Source organism: Mastomys coucha, chromosome X (assembly GCF_008632895.1).
Source record: "Mastomys coucha isolate ucsf_1 chromosome X, UCSF_Mcou_1, whole genome shotgun sequence".
In the NCBI taxonomy this organism is placed as follows: domain Eukaryota; kingdom Metazoa; phylum Chordata; class Mammalia; order Rodentia; family Muridae; genus Mastomys; species Mastomys coucha.
The window spans coordinates 103,106,794-103,112,862 of record NC_045030.1 but is presented as its reverse complement, the minus strand read 5'-3'; the positions used below and the strand labels follow the sequence as shown (position 1 = coordinate 103,112,862).

Sequence of the window (6,069 nt, the reverse complement as noted above, 5' to 3'; positions counted from 1 at the left end):
GAGAGAGAGAGAGAGAGAGAGAGAGAGTTCAAACTACAGCACGGTCATGTGTTCCCATAGCCTTTTCTTAATGTCAATGATTACTTTTAGTGGTGCTCCAATTGATTGTCTCATGGAGATTCAATAGTATGGTTAGTTTTATTTCATGTGTATGCATGTTTTTCCTTCACGTATGTCCACAGAAGCAGAAGAAGCTGTCAGATCTCCAGGAACTGGAGTTTTAGATGTTTATTAGATGCCATGTAGATGCCGGGAATTGAACCTGAGTCCTCTAGAAAGACAGTTAGTGACTCCTTAATGCCAAGGGATCTTCCCCCATCTGTCCCCCTCTCTCCCCCTCCCTCCCTCCCTCCCTCCCTCTCTCTCTCTCTCTCTCTCTTTCCCTCTCTCTTTCCCTCTCCCCCTCTCTCTCTCTTGTTCTCTCCCTTCTATTTTCTTTTGAGTGTTCCTTTTTTAGTATTCTTGTAGGAAAGTTCTGCCCATGATACTTTTCCTCATTTTTTCTTTATTATGCAACACCTTTAACTCAACATCATTTTTAAGCTCAAAATTGAATGTGATTGATGAATACTACTTCATTACATTGCTGACACCTAAAATAATCTTTCAAACATATTATTAGACATGGCACCTTGAGAGGTGCCCATCTTACTCTCTGCTCTTGCATGAACAAGGGTATCTTTGAGAGGTTCCTCCCAGCAGAGATGTGTGCTGCTGAGATCTGGATGGCCTATACATGTAGGCACTTGTACTCAGTTTGGTGCTAGCTCCCAGAATACATGACCTCCTAGAACTGGGAGGAAGGTACATAAGCACCTGTGGAGGTGAGAGAATGCTGTCCCCTAGCTAGAAGAAAACCAGTGTCTTGTGACAGGACCCACCCACACCAGCTCCTGTACTCATATTGATCCTGGCACACGTCTCTTAACTGAAGGCATAAGTTCACTGGGCTGTTTGAGTGTCTTTCCTGGATAGCCAGCTAGTCCCACCCTCAGTGTGGGTTTGGGCTGGAGCTGGATTTCAGAAGTTCTGAGGACAAAACTTCAAGGCATCCCAGGGCCTGTTGTGCAAGGGAGCTGGATAGTCAGGGCCTCTCAGTGTCCAGCCTCAAATGTGGAGAGCCTGCCATCTTATGGGGAGAGGGGGTTTCCCTGCTGCATACTTTATTGTTAGTTGTTTTGAAATAACCGACCAAAACAACTTTAGGGAATGACAGTTGATTTGGGGCCAGAGTTTGAAGGAATACCTTCTGACATATCCTGTCCTGAGACTGCCACTGAACTCAGCCTGTTGCACTGACCAGGGTGTAGAGGAAAGAGGAGACCTTCCAGCCGACTTTCTCCCTACTCCTGTTGTCTTGAAAGTCTGTCACCTCAGACCATGGGGTGGGACGGGTGAGACCACCCACATTCTGGATGGATAGTCTAACGTACGTGAAACCTCTCTGGAAACATCCACACAGACACATTCATGGGTGTGACTGTTAATATCCTAGGTGCGTCTTAAAGTCAAGAAGTTGATGATAAGTATTAACTCTTGTATCAGGCTAAGTGCAGCTGCCACAACTTGTGCTTTGGTATGTACACCTTTGTACAGAAGAAATTCAAGCTACTTGTGCTGAATCTGAGAACATCAAGGGCAAGACTACAGGAATGATAGGCACTCGGACCTCAAGGACTTTCACAACTGAAAATGGAGATGTAAGATAATTCAAGCCTTTCAAGGGCATAATTACATGAAAAATATGAATAGCTCTTGGGGAAAATATTCATAATGAGAACAGAATAAGTGATAACTACGTATAACATATTAGAAAACACTATTGGAAAGTGTATTGCTGACTGTATACACACAAACTGTTGCTGTCACCTGTTTCTGGAAAGGACACATTTTTAGAGGACTTGAGAGATTGTGTATTTCAATCCCAGACTTGGTTCATGGTCCATCAACTGGCTAGAAAAGTATGTTCTGGTACTTGTAGTGAAGACGATCAGAGAATTCTGGGTTTTGTGTAATCTGCAGGTTCCATTTCATCTGTTGTTCTGTCATACCTGGCATATCGGTGACATTGTTTTTCTAGAAGCTGCAGAGGTACTGATTGGACAACCGATAGAAAATCTCTTAATTAGATCTTGGGTGGCTATACTTACCAATTGCTAAGACTGGACAAGTTTCTATTGACATTGCTATTAGACAGTGCCTCTGAGCTAATAAAACAGCTTTCTTAACCCAAAACCTAAGGTGAAAGCCATATAGAGAAGTAACTGCATGCAAAAGAGAATGTAGTTTTCTTCAGGCAGACGTGTGTGGGTTTGGCAAGATTTGACCAAACCTACCTCCTTAACAGAATAAAACCATTCCTAGTAACAAGGCACATACTTCAGAGACTACATTCTATCATGATTTTATAAAACAGAAAGTAATAGCCTTAAATTTGCTTCCCCAATACAGAAACTCTGTGTTTTATTTTTCCCACGGCTCTCATCATGTCTATGAGAGGGACGAGAATGACGGCTTCCAGTGAAGTCCCACTACTACTGCTTATGGTCAAATATCCAGTATTCTTTACTTCTGGTTTGTAGGCCATGTCATCCACAAATGGTGGTAAAAGTGTATTTAGGGGTGTTTTGCCGTGTACCATCTTTTACTTTTTTCAGTACTGGTGGTTCAAATTAGATGTAGCTCATGCAAGATAAGCACTGAAACACAGAACAATATCCACATCTCTGTTTATTTCATTGAGGCACAAAATGTTTCTACAAGGAGCTTGCAAGTCAGGAACCAACCGTGGATCCTAAGTAGGCCTTGAACGTTTAACATTAGGTTAGCTTATGTGTCGTCTTGTTTGTTGTTTTCAAACTGATTTTTCTATTGTTGTTATAGGCAACTATCTACTTTTCTCAGTATTTATAGTGTACCAAAAATTGTATTTGTGTGGGTACCAGAGCAGAAATTTCAGAGCCTAAATTTTAATGAAATCCAAGGGAAAGGTTGTCCATATGTAGCCCTGGGTTTTTCCACTCGGCTCACTTTACATTCGTGGTCTGAAATTCATTTCTAACAGACTTACTTGACCAGAGCTTACATGAAAACATGTTAGCTGATTTTCTGGAACTAAATTGATGCTTAATTATAGCATTATGAAAGAATTATAGGATTAAGAAATAATCAAAGACCCGCTGTTACCATCCACAAGGAGCAAAATCCTTTGCAACATTATGTAAAGATCAACATTAAAAAGGAAAAAGAGGGAGTAGGGTAAAATTGACCTCTGAAAATATAACAGGGCATGTAAGAGAATTTAAATCTGGACTGTCTGGCAACCTGGCTGCTCCTTGCATTTAACTGATTTTCTGTGTGAGATCACATTATCGAGTTTGCCTAGGAATTGGATACAGTCCATAGAAGATGCATGCCGAGGTGACTGAAGGGAAGTGTTTGAAACTCTGAAAAGGCAAGGTATGTGTGGCTGCACACTCCCCTGGGCACGTAGTCATGATGGAGCCAGAGGTGGACTTTGAGTGCCTTGCTCAAACTCCAACTCCTGTAAGAACCAAGAGAGACGAAGCAATGCCTGTAGATGGTTTATGAAGAAGAGGAAGAAGTGGTGACTGTATTTGCCATTGGCTGTGTCTTCACAGGCTAAAGAGGCCGAAGGTGACAGACTGTTCCTCTTATTGTAAAGTTGCACATGACCATTCGTAATGGAAGGTGCTTAGAAATCATCTAGGCAATAAGGTGAGCAGAGGCATACATGAAAGGAGATTTTCACTAAGGTATTAGGGCAGTGGAAGATGGGTAACTGCTGTCCTTTCTCCTCCACTGGATCACCAAAGTTGTCCCTACTCACACACACCATCACCAGCAGCAGTAAGAACAGCACCGTCCAATGTCAACTTCTGCGTCTCACACCTGGTCTCCTAATCTGAGACTACAAATATGGAGCTCAACTCTGTGTATTAAAGGACACTGTGATCTTGCCATGGGGCTCCTGCCTATAATCCCAGCACGCAGAAGGCTGAGGCATGAAGACAACTGAGATTAAACTACAGCCTGGGCTTCACCGTGCTTTGAAGACCGGCCAGGGTTACGTAGGAAGACCAGTTTTTCAACAGGATGTTTGTGGGCTAGAGAGATGGCTAGGCAGCTTAGAGCACAGGCTGCTGGTCTGGAGGGTCTGGGCTTGATTCCGCATGGCAACTACTAACCGTCTACAACAAATTGAGTCCCAGAGGGTCCAACAAACTCTTTGGGCTTCTGAAGAGGGCACTGCACACATGTGATGGGCAGACACGTATGCATTCAAACCACCCAGACACATTAAATAAATCAGTAAATCTTTAAATAAATTTGAAAACATTACAAAAGAAAAGGAAAAGTCGTAAACCTAGGAAACTACAAGCATCAGTCTGAAGGGAGGTAGTATTCCAGGATCACTGCTCTAAAGAAATGAAGCTTCAGGTTCCGTGTAGGGCCATGTACAAACGGTTCCTATCTGCATGATATCAACCGAGGTAAATGCACAGGCAAATGTGGGGTGTTTGTGTTTGTGTGTATGTGTATGTGTATGTGTGGCTGCACACTCCCCTGAGCACATGATGGAGTTGGTGATGGAGTCAGAGGTGGACCTTGAGTGCCTTGCTCAATCCCTCTCCACCTTTCTTCAGGTACCCCGTTTCACTGAACCTGGATCGCACTCATTTGCTTAAATAGGTAAGCAAGCCCCAGGGATCTTCTTGTCCCTGCCTCCCCAATGTTGGGATCACAAGATCCCTCCTACACAACCAACAGTTTTATATGTGTTCTGGGGTTCAGACTCTGGTCCTCAAGGCTATTGTGTACAGCCTGACTTACGGCTGACTTTTTCTTCCAGACAGGGTTTCTCTGTTGAGTCCTGGCTGTCCTGGAACTCTCTCTGTAGAGCATGCTGGCGTCAAACTCGGAGCTCCAACTGCCTCTGCCTCCCCAGTGCTGGGATGAGAGACACATGATAGCAAGGCGCTGGCCTTAGCCCTGACCTGCTGCACTTTGGAAAGGTCAACAGGGGCTTGGCAAGTAGGTGGCCTGAAAATGCTGGCACCCACGGAAAAAGGAGGCAACTCAGGCAAAGGCCACTAGAGAGCGCAATCTTAGTTTTTCTCTCACGGGAGTCACTGGGTGCTCACAGGGGAAGAACAGGAGTCACTGTGGGGTCAGTATGGGTCACAGAGGATCCACAAGGTGGCGATGACGCTGAGGAAAACTGTATGAGGGGAGTAAGTCTGGAAGCTCATTGGTCTAGAAGCAGGTGCTGGGGAGAGAGCGAAGAAGCCCTGGCAACTCTGGCGGGAAACTGAGGTGGCAGGGGCGAGGAAGTGCATCTCTCCTCAGAACTCAACTTCTGGATTCTGACGCGCTGGACACTGAGGTAACTAGAGGCTGGCATCAAGAATAAGATCTGCACATTCCCTGTCCTGATTCCAGCCTCACCCCCACCCCACCCCACCCCCAATCTCTGGGCCCCCAATTCCTTCATCTTTTAGCCTCCTCAAGCAGGTCTACAGGGGTGAGGCCAGAGATGCAGGTTGTCCGGCGAAGGCCTAGCCTACCCTACCCCCTCACGGAGCTAGGCTCCAAGGGTTGCCAGCTGCGCGACCCTGAGGGAGGCTACTGCTGTTTTTGGCTCAGGCGGGGCAGAAAGGGACGATGGGTTTCCTGAGGAGAACCTGTGCTCTTTGAACTGCCACAGGATGGCAGAGATAAGGAGTGACTACCAAGGAAGAGGAGAAGCCATGTGCTCAGGTGCTATTGATGAAGTGTGGAGAAGCATCTAGAAGGTTGGCCAGAGGCTGTGGCACCTGTCTTCACGACAGCAGAGAGACTACTTTTTAAATTTTACTTTTCTTTTTATTTTACGCGCACTGGTGTTTTGCCTGCATGTATGTGTGTGAGGGCGTCAGAAACCGAGGGCATCAGAAACCATGGAACTCCAGTTACATACAGTTGTGAGCCAACATGTAGTTGCTGGGAACTGAACCTGGGTGTTCTGGAAGAGCCGCCAGTGCTCTTAAGTGTTGAGCCACCTCTCCA

The 6,069-nt window shown here is 45.4% G+C and overlaps 1 protein-coding gene across 1 annotated transcript in view; it reads left to right on the top strand.

Annotated features, from left to right (window-relative positions):
* Positions 1-5,212: 5,212 nt before the first annotated feature.
* Positions 5,213-6,069, top strand: part of LOC116093872 (doublesex- and mab-3-related transcription factor C1-like) — a 6,961-nt gene continuing 6,104 nt past the window's right edge. Inside the window, exon 1 of the mRNA XM_031375703.1 lies at positions 5,213-5,407. The gene's annotated coding sequence lies outside the window, so the exon portion shown is untranslated. The remainder of the gene's footprint in view (positions 5,408-6,069) is intronic.